The 16,337-nt window shown below is 48.6% G+C and overlaps 1 protein-coding gene across 1 annotated transcript in view; it reads right to left on the bottom strand.

The window, feature by feature from the left end:
- LOC120838712 (polyhomeotic-like protein 1) overlaps positions 1-14,393 on the bottom strand; it is a gene marked incomplete in the record, with an annotated part of 202,850 nt that extends 188,457 nt beyond the window's left edge. Inside the window, 1 exon segment of the mRNA XM_042290987.1 lies at positions 14,052-14,393.
- Between the last annotated feature and the right edge of the window lie 1,944 nt (positions 14,394-16,337).

Below are 16,337 nucleotides of genomic sequence, written 5' to 3'. Positions count from 1 at the left end.
ATTTCCTGCGGAAAAGTAATCCTATGCCACAAGCTTTCTTAAGGCCCGTTCACACTCTTGCGACCGATTACGACTGAGAGAGACGAGATCTCTTACAACTTCTTAAATGTTTCTAGAATGAGGGAACACACTCACATTGTGGCGCCATCTATGCGGTGACCCTAGAACTGCATTTCACAAAAGCGAAGGTTTTGCGGGATTTCCGAGGTCAAATGTGCGTAATACCCATAGAAAGGCTCGTTTATAACATTGACAAAAGTTTTTCGAGCCAAAAAAGAAAGGATATTGCGCGAGAAATAAAAAAAAATATGCCGGACCGCCGAGTTTACACTGCTTCCCAATAGATGGCGCTAGTGTGTTCTCTGGTTTAAGAAGTTTTAAGGAACCCAGGTTTAAGAGGTCGCAAGCAGTCGCAAGAGTGTGAACGGGCCTTTACAATCTTTTTTTAAACCTAGACTAGAAGATGACAAGCTATTTTGAAATAATTTATTTAATCTATAAGAATATGCTATAGATAACAAAAAAAAAAGTTTTATGTCGAAGCAGAATAAAGATTCGGGCCCTTTTCATGAACGCGTTTTATCGAGACCCTCTTGTACTGTGCTCAGTAACGTGTTGCTTCGCCAAGGGTAATTCTCTACACAATGACTTTGCAGATGGCTTCCTGGTCGACCACTTCTCGCTTGCCGGGGGATCATTGTTGTCATGCCTAATATTATATAAAAGATAGGGTTTTTACATTTGTAAGCATCGATCGAACACTGCTGCTTTATCTACACCTAAAGCAAGCTCCAGTTTATCAGCAGTTATAAAATCATCTCTGAGCACTTGGGGCCAACACCCGAAGACGGCAATTTTAATCGGTCATGTTTTTGCAATTCACACTTCCAAAGGCTGGAATTCCGATAAAAGTTATGCGTCCACCCCTTTGATAACGGAATGGTTTGGTCCCAATAGCCTGGCTCCCAAAACGCGGCAACGCTCGACGTGCCGCGTGCGGGATTTTCGCTGATCTGCTCGGCGTTCGGCCGGGGGAGCTCATATGGCCGGCGACTGTACAAGCATGCTGCATGGGTTTGAGGCTTGTCGCTGTCTTTTGTATCTGTCTGTCGCTCTAGTGGGACACGGGCATAAGTGTTTCAGACGTTGGAATTCTGTTCCTTGCATGTTCATGATTTAGGAGAATATTATATCCCACACTGCCAGCATTTGAAATGGCATTTATATCAAGGGCCTTTGGTCGGTCGGCAAATTAGCTCGCGCCCCGAACTCTGCACGTGCCACTCTGCATGCGCTGGTTCGCAGATGTTTTAAAGGCCCTGGGCATGAAGGCCTTTGAACTGTTCGTGGAACAGAATTGGTTTACGAAGATGCACAATTACTGGAAATTAGCTTGTGTGGCAGCAGGAAAAACTGCCGAATTGTTCCCCGTTGCCTGTATGAGATATAGTAAACTGCTCAAAATATGCACAGCAATAGTACTGTAATTTGAAATGTTTATCATTTTTCCTGACATTCTTTCTTTACTCCATCCAGCCTTGGGTACTCGGAAAATACACCGTTTAGTGAATTGTCATTTCCAAATAAAAGAGACACTGCTGCAGGTCCCCAGAAGCTTCCTCAGCCTCCAAACTACCTACAACTGGACTCTCACGCAACAGAGGAAAACAGGAGGAACAGCAAACATTCGAACGGCTGTCCAGTGGTAGATGCTGCACTATAATAGTGTGGTGCCTGGATCGCGTCTTTGACTGGTGTGTTTAGCGTCCTATCCCACCCATACATCAAAAGTGGTCCCAATGTGGCAACAAATGACGTCACAGAAGCCGGAGTGTCATGCTGTTGCCTGTCGCGATCCTGGCGGTTGGCCGCAGAAATGCCGGCGAAAAGCACGAGCGAACGCGAGTGTCGCTGTCGTCACGGCGTCCCAACTTCCGGCTGCTCTAGCTTCCGTGAACTGTCACAGTGGAGAGCGACCTGCAGTAGAACAGGCGTCTGCCATTTATACCACAACTGTTGGGACGCCGTCAGGGTCGCGACCGGCGACAGCATGACACTTCTATGACGTCATCAGGCGGGAATCGAGGGACCACTTTTTTGGCCGCGGTAAACACACCAGTCGGAGACGCGTTCCAGGCACCATACTACTAGACGAAAATGTGGAACCTGTAAAGGTTCCACATTTTCGTGAGAAAAACTTCTGGTATTTTAGCTTCAGGACAATTTGATTTAGCTAAAATCTCAATTTTAGAGCCTAAAGGACTAATAACAGGCTAGGCACCTTTGCTTACGTTTGTTGTACATTACCTGAGGGATAATATAAACAAGTCGACTGATACCACCAGTGGAGTCCACTGCAGTACTATCCGAATCCAGCAAAGGTCAAATCTGAGCAATGTATATAAATAAATGTTCCTTCTTTGTCTCATTTGCCCTGTACTTGGGCTGCCTCACTTCTGATTCTCTCTCCATGGCCCAGACTGTATTTAACATGTTGCTCAAGCAGCATGCGGCTCTTCGGCTTCGGCGATCTTGTTTAGAAACAGATACAAAAAAAAAAAAAAAAACGAAATAGTATACATAACCTGCCAATTTATTCAGATCATCAACAGCATTTATTGTGTGAGATGTAAATCTATAGTGATGCCCCTGCTATCGTGGCCATATTTCTTTATTTTCATATACCGGCTTCGATTCACGCGTTGCTTGCCCTGTCAACCAGGACTGAGATGTTGGTTGAAGTTTCGCCTGCAGCTACAGTCCTTACCTCAATAAAGCCACATATTAAAATTGACAAAACACGCAGAAAAAAAATTAAATAGAAACGAGCGCGCCGACAGCTAACCTCGTCACAACCTGGGCGAGCGGGGCGAGTCAAGGAAAAATTCTGTCCTCGCCGTGACGTCACCCCGGTTCGCCGTAAGGGGGCGCCACGTGAACTTCTGGGGGTAATAGCTTCGCATCAACGCGCTAATCATTCCAATCAGACACAGAGACTCTGCCGTCCCCGGATGCTCTCCTCCTCTCTCTCAGTTTATCTATAAGTACACGCTTCAACGTACCAACGGCACAGTGGCAGACCTCATCTATTCGGCGCCCTCGTATATCCAAGCGTGCTTTCCTTCACGACTCGAACTCACGTGACAGCAACGGCGGGCAAGCGAATGTGTATATATGTGACGCGTATGTCCACCTTGGGCGTGAATAACGATCGAAGTAAATGCTCGTCTTTTGCCGAAGGAACGGCGGCCGCCCCAGACAGAGAAGCCGAACAAAAGAGAGGCGAGGGACGGCAGCGTCCTTCGGCGGCAGCCGTCGCCGCTGCAGTGCAGCGGACGGGATCGATGCGCCGCTCCTCGCTTTGCCACGGCATGTTGCCCAAGGCGCCCTCGAAACGTGGGCGGTGGACCGTGTGTGCACACCATCGCGAGCCACCTTGTGACGCCCGAATATACGGTTATTCTGGAGCAAAGCGCGATGCGATAGATTAATTGAGACAGTGCAACCCAACGTTGAGTTCGTTAGGATACTACACCGAGCAGTCCAGAACCGATCCTCCTTTTCTCACTACCGGTATAAAGAGGGTTGCAGCCATCGCAATGAGGGACACTTTTCTTTCATCGGAAATGTTGGGAAAGGCAAGAGACCAGCGCGTCACCCGAGAACACTAGCTGCGCATGCATCTATGTATGCGTCTCCACGTTGCCGTATACAGCTTAGATCGTAATGAGCACAGTAGCTTGGAGCTTCGGTTGCTGAAAGTGTGTAGCTTCGAGCCTTCGACATCACTTCAGAGCAGTGGCGCCGCTGTCAGCAGTGCGCGTGCACAGACGATGCATCCCGAGCGAATCCATAGTCGGCATACTTGTACGCAGTTCAACTATACTCTACTCAAGTTACTGTAGTTTAACTACTTTTCTGAGTAGTTTAGTAACCTTGAATTAGTAGTTTACTTTAATTACTTTTTTTAGGAACTTCTACTCAAGTTACAAATTACTTTCGAATTTAAAGTGGCAGTTTTGCCAATCACCAAAAACATTCCTGCACAAAAGAGATAAGATGTTGGAATATCAGCTGATATTTGCAAAGAGTGGGAAGCGTGCGGGGTAGAAAGGGGGAGGGGGGGAGAAAATAGTTTGAAAAGTCGAAACCTTCCCCCCGCTCAAAAAAAAAAAAAAAAGAAATTCACAAGACCCTTTTCCCCCCCTCCCCCACTTCAACAGCACTGCTACGAGGCGCGACCAGACACGACGCAAGAGAGGCCGAGTAACTGCGGGATTAGCACTGAAGTCTGGCGTTTCTCTGTGTCCCGAAGCTCAAGGAGATTTGACCCATTTAAAGAAAGGGCTAGTCCCCGCATCTCCCCAACGTAGAAACTCTCGCCCACTACAGGGGGTGCCACACACTGCTTTTTCACTCAAAGGAGGCAACAAAATGCAGCACCTGCTCTGAAACTCATCTGGTGCTCCCGTAGTTTGTGCTGCACTCGAAGAATCACGTGCTAAAGGAAAACGCAAAGATTACCTTTTTTGCCGTTGCCTTTCCTCCCAAAACTCACAATATGCAGATCTTCAAAGATTCAAAGATCGTTCGAGAAGACTGTAGTAATTCCTCCAATGTTTTTATATAAAAAATATTAAACAAGTTGTGTTGGGAAGTACTCTATGTACATGGTAATTAAGTATTACTGTTAAAAAAAAAATTGTACCTGAAGTAAATTCTCGCAACAGGTGCTTGTATTTTCCGAGGAAGGTAAAACTCGTGACTTCGATGCACATTCCCCGAATTTGAAAACAAAACAATGGCAATATCGTCGTGTGAAAACTCGCTCTTTCGAGACGTTATCTGGTCATTTCTCCGAGTGAAGTAATTGCGGCTGTAAGACCGAAAGAAATAAGTACCTCACAAGGTGATTGTGTCAAAGAGCTCGTCAGCGAGAGTAAAACAACTACTCTGCGGCGACTTGAACTTATACAATATTTGCTGCCATTTCGGCAAAAAACTGAGGCACCTCCGATTACCGCTGGAGCGATATATACCAGTTAAAAAAACACTGCATAGGGAATGAAAGGTCATCACGATAGATTGTGTTAAAAGTGCTTGTACTTTACCTTAAAATATATCGTATTTATATACGTTACTTCAAGTACATTACACCCGGTGTACTTACTACTTCATTTGAAGTATACATAACCTCTCATTTACTTTGTACTTTACTTCAAGTACTTTTTAGATATATTTATGCGAGACTGTTAACAAGCAAACACTGTCTAAAAAATCAAGCTCAGACAGTGCTAAACGTCAAAGTAGAAATGACAGATTCGCAGTAGATCATTGACCAAACAAACAAGAACGTACAAAACAATTCGGCAGGCAGAAGCAGAACCAGCTATTAAGCATTTCTGTGAAAACAAAACAAGCCGATTCATATTTGGCTAGCTCAATTTCGCTAACGGATCAAAACCTCTGTACTTTCTTTTTGCCATAAAAAACATATAGAAGTAACTTCAAAAGTAAATCGCTACTTCATTACGGTAATTAGTAATTTTCTCAATTACTTTCTATCTGAGTAATTTCTACTCCACTCAAATTACTTTTGACGTCAATACTCAGTAACTTCACTTAATTACTTTTTTTAGTAACTTGTACATATCTGATAGTCCGTGTGACAGGTTAAGAGTTTAGGGGAGGGGAGATCGCCTCTCTAGGCTTGTTCGTAAACATCGTGTTGGTGTGTACGGCTGCGGCCTCCGTCAAAGAGTCATCAAAGTTGCTCCCAAAAGCAACGAGCCGTTCGAAGTACCCGTGGGGTGACGAGCGTGTGGCTGGCCCAAGGAGCACGTAGCTTCCACAGCACTGCCAGCTGGCTGAACGGGGTGGGGAAAGCAACTTTTGTCCGAGTTTTGAGCGACTGGCTAATCTTCTCGGGAGAGAATGGCTGTATCCGGGTGCACAAACGAGGGTCTCCGAGAAAGAGGGGAGTCCCTCCTTTCCGTCTTCTGGGACTGTTTGGTTCAATCAGCGATTTGTGAGTTGAGGAGGAAAGCTAAGGAAAATGTTGAAATTCCAAAGAGCGGCGCTGCTCCGATGGAACTTGCCACGTCATGACTACGTACCAAGTTCTCCAACGTTGCTAGATTATCTCCTAAATAGGCTCCACATGCATCAACCAGGTGCACATAGAAAGATCGTTTAATTAGCCTTAAAATTAGATTTCTTGTGCGTTTCAACGCAAGACTGGTGTTTTTGAGGTTATGCTGCAACATGCAACACATTAAAGGTAGAAAATGAGCGCTTTTCGAATTTCGTTTCCCTACCCTTTTAAGCTGAGACTATAGAAGCTCCGCCTTCAGCGCGAGCTCGCCGGCTTCGCAGTGCTTTGGTTGCGCGTGCCTCTGCGTTACCACCTCTTTTAGCAAGGGCGGAAAGCTCGCCGCTGAAAGCGGAACTTCTAGTTTTAGCTTAACCACCCCTGCCCGTTTCGATATGGATGCGGTCGTGTGTCACTACTTCGTGATACGCGTTAAAGACCCCAGGCTAGCGGATGTACTGCACCGCCTAAAGTTTTCATCTATACAACTGGCAGACTTGTCGCCCGTTGAGGCAGACCAAGTTCTAGGCTGTATAAACATACACACACCCCAATTTGAACAGAGTATAGTTTGCCACGATGACATTAAAGGTCGGTTCACACAGGGGCGTTTGCTGACGATTTCTTACGTCATGTAAGGATCGAGTCACCGGAACATTTGTGTTCCTTACGTCGCGCGCAAAGCTGCTCTTTGAACCCGTCGCTTCATTCCAAGCATGGAGACTCGAGACATAAGCGGTCCTTACATAACGTAATGCAGAAAAAACGCCCTTGCGTGAACCGACCTTAATTCGACGCTATAGCAAACAAAAAAAAAAAAGTTTTTTTTTTTTTTTTTTTTTTTTTTTTTTTCTTACGTTTTTGTCATCTGTGGGGCTATCGCGGCTGGGGCCAAGAGGGTATTGTGGGTTGAGATGCTTTTCCTTTTACCTGAAGCACGCTAAAGAGCGTCTCTAAACGCGGCCAGTATAGTCAAAGGTCTGCGTCGCCTTTTTGTCACACTGTACTGCGTTGTATATTGCCGCGGGCCATATCAGCACCAGGTATGCGGGTGCACCAGAGGGAATCAGCCCCTCCCCGGATCGGAAAGTTCGAGCTCAAACTCGTCCATGGAATGTATTCGCACCTTACAGTTATTTATTATGAAATTTACTATTGTTATTACGATTGAAATATGGCGCCTCGTCATGCGCGATCGTCGGAGGTCCAATCCTGATACACCAGTCCAAAGAATATATATATATATATATATATATATATATATATATATATATATATATATATATATATATATATATAAGCATGGCCGTCACGTGCTTGGCATCAATGCGCGCAGGTACCCGTTAAACACATCCGCCCTACATTTTACGCATGTACACTAAAAAAAAAAAAAAATGTGTATGATTACATCTTTTGTCTCATATAAATACATGTACCCAAAACTTCAGATCGACGTACAGCGCACTGACGTCAATCTGACGATACTAACTTTCACGAGAGGCTTGATGGCCGCGTGGTACAACTTAATAAAATAACTAATGTACGTGTTGCTAAATACAAAAAAAAAAAAAAAAAAAAAAAAAAACGAAGTAATTAGAGTTTTCTTGGCCCTACTGCAAAAACCTCAGTGTTTTCTTCCTGTGGTCTTTGATACGTACTTTAGCTATTTAATAATATCGCAGTGTTATCAAGCCCCTCGTAAAATTTGGCGGCGTCTGTTCGACTATAGTGCGCTCTACGTTGAACTTAAGTCTTGGGGTGCATTATATGGGACAAAAGGATCTAAAGTGATACCCTTTTTTTTTTTTTTTCAGAGTGGCGCAAAGCGATTAAACAATGAGCAATGTCACACGTTAAACGTGCGTAGTAAAAAAGAAACATAACAAATGGTGCAAGCAATTTTGACAGTTCGCATAGTGTATCTCTGTCACAAGGAACCTTGTCGACAGCTCCGATTCCGGGGCTCGTCGATGGAGCCGCCTGCAAGACAGAAAAAGCACCAACCTGGTCGCGCTTGTTCATTCCTTCTACGCGCCCTGACGTGTAATTAGGAAGATTTCGTAGATCGTTTCCGCTGTCCCACAACGTGCACCGCTACGAAATCCGGGACTCGGCGTACAAGGCTCACGCCACGCATGCGCAGTATAATGGCGTCTTCTTTCCGGAGAGCGTAGTGCGGGTGGGAAAACGGTCGATACGAAAACTCCCTGTTATACCGGCGCCTATTCGGGCGCTAACCTCCTCCAATACGTAATTGTAATAAAAAAAGAAATACGAGCTTAGGGTTATGGCGATCTCAATCTTGGTCGTCGAACATGACACACAGCGCATAAGCAGAGGGGAGTTCCAATGCGTCGATTTCTGCGACATCACGAAGCGAATGCCCGTTTGCGAGCAGAGGCGGTGGCAGAAAGGCGCGTTCACATCAGATTCGCACGGCAGAGTTCGAAACCGTTGCGGGTATACCCATATATCGAGACGAAACCAAGCGTTGCACGGTTAATAGTGATGGACCGAATCTGCCGAACTTCAGATTCGGAAAAGTTCGGCATATGCAGAACTTTCGAAGGAAAGTTCGGCAAAGCTTCGGCAAACGTCTGCGCACGCGCGAGAACGCGACGGGGCCATGGATTGCAAATGGACGCCGTGCGATCGTGCCTTTACAATCAAATCGTTCAATGTAGTACTCTTAGCGGTTACGGCAAGGTGCGGAGTACGCGACATGGTAACTGTGCGTTTTTCAGCCTTTGCGAGTGTTGTTCTTTTCAATATTTTCTGCCTCAAGAACAGAAGATCGACCAGAAATTGACGCCAAAACGACGCAGTCCACTGCGCGAGTGAAAAATTATGCGGTACACTCCGGATAACGTGATTTTCCTTTGATCGTTCCAGTGATGCAACGAGGTATTGTAACACTGACCGACAAGTACATTAAAGCACTCCTCGCCATTATCAAAATCCTGTTTTCGGCTCACAAGTAGTTTGTGCCAAAAAACAATATAATATTGCTTTTCAATTAGCGTTATTTCGCGGTTAGCATCTATCTACATAAAATTAAATATAACTACCATATCTGCTCCATGTTGCGCATCCGACATTCTTAACCCTTCCCATCTTCTCAAACGTTCCGTGTGCCCCAATATCAAAAATCGGCGTTTTAAAAGTTAAAAAATGAGACGTTGCGAATGTGGGACGCACATTTTCATGCAAAGTGTGCGTCCCACATTGACTCAAATCGAAAAACATGCGTATTTATAATAATATTGTTATCTCTTCGGGTGAAGGCTCAACAGTCGTTGCATTCATTTTCGCGCACGAATCGGCGACTCGCAGAAAATGTACGAACGCAGTGTTACCGCCTTAGGCTTGTGCTGATTAGGCCTCAAAACCGAAACTCGTGTATCGTGACTGTGGGACGCTACTACCCAACCCCATTGTCACACCACTATAGCAAAAGGTCACTATAAATTTACCATTAAACACACAAAAATGACACCGACACAACTACCTAGTTTACTAATTATCCTACTTACTAATAACTGAGTCAATGTGCGTTAAAAAAAGAATTTAACAACGTTTTTCGCACGAAAAAAATTATATAGAAACTTGTAGGTTTGGTAACAACGTATTTTTGCAGAATCTTTGCCGAATCTCAAGATTCGGCACCGAATTTTCTTCGATTCGGTAAAAGTTCGGCGCATCACTAACGGTTAACGCGATAACTCGCAGTCGTATACCCCGATCCAAGCTCTCGCAACACGCAGCCAAACGCTATGAAACGCCGATTTGAATGCGTCCACACTACAATACCCGCCTCGGCGCACTGTCGACGTTCAGGACGTTCCGGTATTTTAACGCCTTCATTTAATAATCATAAAAACAATAATACTAATAACATATATACATTTTGAAGCAAAGGAGGTTTTGAAGAACGAGCACAGCGAAAGTAATAGCGAAAATACTTTCGGCTGTGCTGGTACTCTTTTCATCCTCTGGCTTCCTTGGGCTGCAGCCGGATCCAAAGTGCTCATAAGCAATTCTTCACCCCGAGAGTATCAGACGAAAAAAACATCGTGATAGCAGCAGCAGAGGCTTTATTCTCGACGTTTCGAGCAGATTCTGCTCTTAGATAGACGTGTTTGTTTCGTGGATAAACGATCCGATGGAGCGACGCGCAACTCTCACAAGTCGCAAGAAAAGGATACACGCAGCGTCCACGGGCAAGCTCGAATTGCTGCAAACAACAGCTTCCGGAATGAGACCATGTCGCGGCTCGAAGGGTGTAAAAGAAGTGTGCCGGTCGCCCAAGTCGGGTATATGCGAACGAGTCCGTGCAAACAAGCGCTGCCCGGAAGCGATTTGTCCGTCTCAAGTTCGACATCAGCCTTTTTTCAAAGGGGACGAAACGCATTCAGCAATCTCATCGTGGCGCTGCTCAAAATGACGATCGTATACCATCCCTGAAGCAACTTGAAGATTGCGTCGTATAGCAGACGGTTTCTCTATCAGACTTGTGCTTATCTCGAATATACTCCACTCAAGATACCGTATCTCAAACATTCTGGGCGCGTCGTTTCACCCCAAACTTGGGACGCAGCCGAGCTGAAGGGATAAATCGAACAGAGCAAAAACCGAACACACATGGTGTTGGTCATGTGTCCGCATACCCGTTCTATTATCGCAGGGACAAATCGTGCATAGGAAAGGCCCGGTGACTTGAGCTTTTGACGCTGTATGACTCTCATCTCGTTGTACGCCGTCTTCGTCCGTACTCGAGGTGAAACGAAGCATTTTGGTATCTCTCAAGGATACGTTTGATAAGGGAGGATGTGCTATCAACTGCAATTCCCCCTATCTCCCATCACGCATAATGCCATTTCGTCTACTTAACAAACACGAGAGTCCCCAGAAAGGAAGAGATCTGGCAAGACAGAAAAGTTGGAAGACCGAAAATGCCTAGTTCAAACTAAGGGCAGAAATCCTCCAAAACGCTCACCAAAATAAAATAACTTGGATACCCGGTAACAAAAAATGTTTCTAGTCTTTTTTTTTTTTTTTTTTTCGATGTAATGTGAATCACCACAGCTGTGAAGAGAAGAACAACGCTAGAGTGATGACACACTAAAAGCAGTTTTATTTTCGTTCTGAAAAAAAAAAAAAGAATAATAAAAAAAAGCATTCGTCGATCAGGTGCTTCACATGCATTGGCGACCTTCGTAAAACGTTCGGCGAAAACGGCGCAAAAAAAGACGACGGACAAGTACACGATATACCACGTACCAGGTGCGCTGACAGATAAAATACAATTAATAGAGAAAAAAAAAAGACTAACTCATGAAAACAGACAACAAAGCACACTGTGAAGCGACTGGTTCGTGGCATCGACGTACAAATAGTGCGTTTGTTTCTCTATGAACTTGTGGTAGTAAGTGAGCGCCGCTTCCCCGACTATGGTTAGCGACAGGATCAAAACGGTAACCGTCTCTCACGGACGCCTCCAGCAGGCACTCTTTGCCCTTCTCACCTTGTTCGCGACCATAACATTGTTAGCACCGCTTCCTTTGCGATAGGCAGCACCAACTTGCTCAACTTTATACTCCTGATACAGTGGATATACGTCGTGTATTTCGGACAGACGAGTAGAAGAACAAAGCAAATACTGGACGTTACTCGAAGGACGCCTGCGTGCCTCTCGAGCACCGATGGGCTTTGTACAGTCGCTACTTTTCGGATCGCACTGGGCCGCGCAGCGTCGACAGGTTCGAGCATGGAAGCAGCGCGACAACCATCGGAGAACGCGTCGGGAACCTCAGACCTATTTCGTTCCTTTGGGCTGCCGCCGGCACGGTTAACCGTACACGGAGGAAGAGCCCTCGATGATTTCAAGCCCACACACACGTACCAAGCGCAGACAACCAAAGCGCCCGTCTACTCCCCCCATAGCCGTGTTGACGAAGACTATCCCTGCATGAATTCTCTCCATTTGTGGCGTCGCTGCGTGAAACTGATTGTCGCACGAATCCGCCGTAACGTCGGAGAAGTGACACGCACCACTGGATGCCCGCGGTATACTGAACCGCTGGGTAATACCCGAACCTCGGGGAGAACGGTTGATGGTCTCGATAAAAGCGAGCTCGTTTCTCGGTCGACACGTACGGCGAGAGCTAGTTGTAGATAAGAGGGAACCCACGAGAAGAGCGACGACGCAGCCCAGGGTCCACCTCAGACGACAGCAAGGCGCGGGACCCGGTACTGCCAAACAAATGGAATCCCTCAAAATGCGCCGACAAACTGAAGTCCCGGCGTCGCGAGTTCATTGCCACCGAGCCTCCGCAGCAGAAACACGCTCGCCGCCCCGGGCGGTCATCGCGTGCCGTATGGTACGCGAAGACCGCAGTTCATCGTGCGTTCGTGATGAGGGCGGACGAGCCTCGCCTTTAGCCGCCCAGGATGGGCTCTCCAAAGGACCCCACTTTCCGCAATCTCCATTACTAAGAGGACTCGTGAGACACGCGTGAGCAAAAAAGTAGCGCAAAACTCGCAGCGTCTCTTCGGCCCAAGCCAGAACCTGGGATGGCTCGCTCGCTAACATGTAAAGGACACTTGGCGAGGCTCTTGTGCCGTGGAACGTTACACGCGGAAAAGATAGCGACGACCCACCGAAAAGCGCGAAGTCCCTTAGTCCAACAACTATGTTCGGCACTCACACGCTCCACCAGAAAATAAAACACCACCTTTGGACCCACCAGACAGCCAGTCCACAGGCATCCAAAACGGCACCGACAGCGGATCACGAAAAAAAAGATAAAAAAACCCACGGCACCGACACCGAGAGACGACGCTGGGTCACATATCCAGTGGATCGAGAAGCAGGCAGAATGGCGCACACACAGCGAGTCTCGATTCGAGAGCGTTGTTGCCACGCGGAAGGGAGGAAGCCGTGCCCGCTAACGTGGCCACCCCCCACTTCCACCGGACGCGCCGGACTACAGACCCTGCGGCGGTATCGGGGAGCAAACGCGCAGAAATGCGAGGAAATTATGAAGCAAACAAACCCGGGACGAATATACGGCTGCGTTGGCTGCGTCGCGCAGCCAGCGCAGCGGCCAACCCTCCCCCCCTCCACGACGAAATGGACTCGACCGAAGCAGTACAAAGGGGGGGTGAGTTCGGTTGATGGCACGCAGATTGCAAAGGGGGAGAGAGAAAGCTGGCTGCGGCAAGGCGGGTCCGGAGAAAGGGGAAGGGGAGAAAGAGCAGCCAGCCAAAACTGGTCCACAGCAGCGGGGGTTCTCGGTATTTCTTTCCCGAGCCGTAAATGCAGCGAGCCCGGCGAGTGGCGGCAAAGCCGTAGCGAGCCGCAGCCGGCCCTCACAAAGAGGAACGCCGACGGCAGCCGGAGGGGCGTCGCGGTTGCCACGGCAACCGGCGCCGCAGCGGGAGCGCCCCCTGCCGCGCGCTGTCGCTGCCAGAACATTTCCTCCTGCGTTCTATCCCCTCTTTCACAGCCTCTAATGGCGGCGCCCCGTTGCATGCGGGCATTCCAATTTTTGTTTTGTTTTGTTCCATCGGCGCTGGGAAGGAAAATTGTGATTGCAGTCGGTTGGTTCCCCCCGTAATTACTATGCGAAGTGGGCAGCGAGAGTCCCGGGCAGCTGGCGGGGGGCCAGAAGGAAGCGGCCTACAGTTTTTTCGTCGACGGCCCGAGCGCAGTGGCAAACGGCAGGCCGCGCCAAATGTGACGTCGCCTGCAAGAGCCTTCGCGAAATGCGTGCAGCGGACGACGTTCAGCAGTTTTCGGCCGCGAGGCCTTCGTCTGCTTCCAAGCTAACCAACAATGGCGGCACACCGAATGTGCTCTGAAGCACTGCCACGACGCCGCGCGGGTTGCGCCGTGGCAAATGAAGGAATAAATAAAACAGATGGAAACTCGGGCTCCGGAGCTCGCGCACGGACTTACCTCAGTGATCGGCCGCTCGACGCGCAGGACGGCGAGACCCGCTGTCGGTGTATCCAAGGGGTCCGGGGCACAATTCGGGCTCGGCACGAAGGGTTCACGCACTGCACTGGTCGGAACACCGGGTTCGCTGAGATCCGTCGATCGCTGGGTACGAACTCGACGGAGCGCACACTCAGAAAAAGAAGGTCCACTCTTCCTCAAACATCCGGCTGGCCAAGTTTCTGCACCGACACCCTAGCCGCCATTGGCGGCGTTCCTTTTGTGACGTCACGCGGCGGACGGTAGATGGCAACTTTAATTGGACCTTCCTCCGTCGACGACACGGAAAGCGACCCTGGGCGGCCCGATTTTCCACCAATGAAAAGAGTCGTTATATGGCGGCCCAGGGCGCCGCCGATTGGCTCACGGCGCCAGCGCCACTGCGCGTGAGCAGACTTGGAAGAGGCCGTCTTCGGTCGAGTCCATTCGGGAACGCCGAGGGGGCGACGGCGGGGAGGCTCGCCGTTTCCGCCTGCGGTTTTTGTTGTTTTCGAGGAACGCGTCGGCCTTCCCGAGCTCTCCCGCTGAGCCGGCTGAGCGCCGTGCAGCTTTGCGTGTTTTTTTCTTTGGCGCCCGCTTTCGCGTTGCTCCGCGACGACGCCTGGGAAGGGAGGGTGCGTGGCCCGGGGAGGGGAGGCTTTGGCGCAGACGTGGATGAAGCGGGGTTCATAATGAGCGCGAGCCGAGATTGTTGTCGTCGAGGCCGCAGCATGGCGCTGCTCCGGGCCACTTTGCCCAGTGTGCCGGCGAACGATAGCCATCAACTCCGCCCTTGCGAGGCTCGCGCTCGTTTTGTCGTGGTTCGTTGGCAGGCGGCAGGATGACGTGGCACGCGCTCGCTCTGCACCGCACGCTCCCCATCACCACGTTCGCCACGGATCTGCAGTGCTGAGCTCACTGGGGCACGGAGAGAGAGCCTCGCTGATGTTGTAGCGGCACCGGTTCCCGCGCAAGTGGAAAAGCACCCGGCAGCGCTCTGTCCAGCGCGTCGATTCGTTCGGAAGCGTCTTGTGGAAAGGGCCGGCATCCAGTGGCCGGCCGAGCTTATCGACGCTCCTCCGCTATTTCAAAGTTTCGATAGACCGATCTCACGAGCCAGTCCCGGAACTCCGCCTAAAGGGATCGAGGGAGCCTCTCGGTATATTGGACAGCCTTGCCCAGCACGAGACGGTACATGACACCACATAATCGCACGATATCTTTTACACCAGCGGTGGACAAACTGGGGGCTCACGAACCGCATGCGGCTCTTCTCGGGTACAAGTGCTGCTCGCGCCCCTTCAAGCAATATCGAAAAAAAAAAAAAAAAAAAAATAGAAAAAATAAATGAAGGTCAGAAACATTTGTGGAGATTCTGATCAGCGTGCATACAGCTGTGAGGCACTCTTCTAAAGTAGGAAGGAAGTGGGATCAAATCGGCGTGCCACCCTGAGGCTGACAGGCGAAAACCCATCTCAACCGCTCAGCTCTTAATGGTTTCAATTGAGCCGATCCTTAAGGTGCGTGTTCCGCGAATAGGAATGCACAATAAAGAAGCATAATGGCCAATGGCCTTATTTGGAGTAATTCGTGGTGGACAACAACTAAACTAAAAGAAATAATTATAAAAAAAAGTGCCATGCTCTCTTTTTAACGCGGCTGGTCCCCTAAATTGGTTTATCATGGCTCCTTGCATATTATCACAAAGAAAACTGACGTCATGGAATAGGTCGTTTTAAATATGACTGTATATTTTACGAGTATGAGAGCAACTACTTTGCAACACAGACGACAATCCGCCACTAAACTTTGGGGGTACATACTTCTATATCTGGCGACTTCGCTTGCCGTCCTCCTGCTGTCCTGCGGTCCTCTGGCAGCTCCTTATATTGGATTTAGCAGCGTCCTGGGGGCAACTACAGAACCAATCCCGGAAGGTTCTTTTAGCACCAATCAAAAGGCTCGGAGCCTAAAGCAAACGTGAGCATGACATACACGAGGGCATGCACAAAACAAAACGCATTTCGAACGAAGTTCACAAGAGCAGCTAGAAACAATACAAGGCGCGTTCGAAGCCACGACCACAAAAGCGGACACCTACAAGACAACGGCAGGCAAAAGAAGGTACGCAAGTCAGGCACGTAGCCAGGGATAGGGGCCCATGGGGCCCGTTCCCCCCCCCCCCCCCCCCCCCTCCCCCCCCCCCCCCCCAAACAAAATCCTGGCTACGTGCCTGACGCAAGTACATAAATAACAAAAATCTATGAC

The sequence above is a fragment of the Ixodes scapularis genome, unplaced genomic scaffold, assembly GCF_016920785.2.
Source record: "Ixodes scapularis isolate PalLabHiFi unplaced genomic scaffold, ASM1692078v2 PGA_scaffold1__304_contigs__length_218370807, whole genome shotgun sequence".
Taxonomy (NCBI): domain Eukaryota; kingdom Metazoa; phylum Arthropoda; class Arachnida; order Ixodida; family Ixodidae; genus Ixodes; species Ixodes scapularis.
Note: the sequence above shows the minus strand (reverse complement) of the source record. Positions and strands in the feature narration are given on the sequence as shown.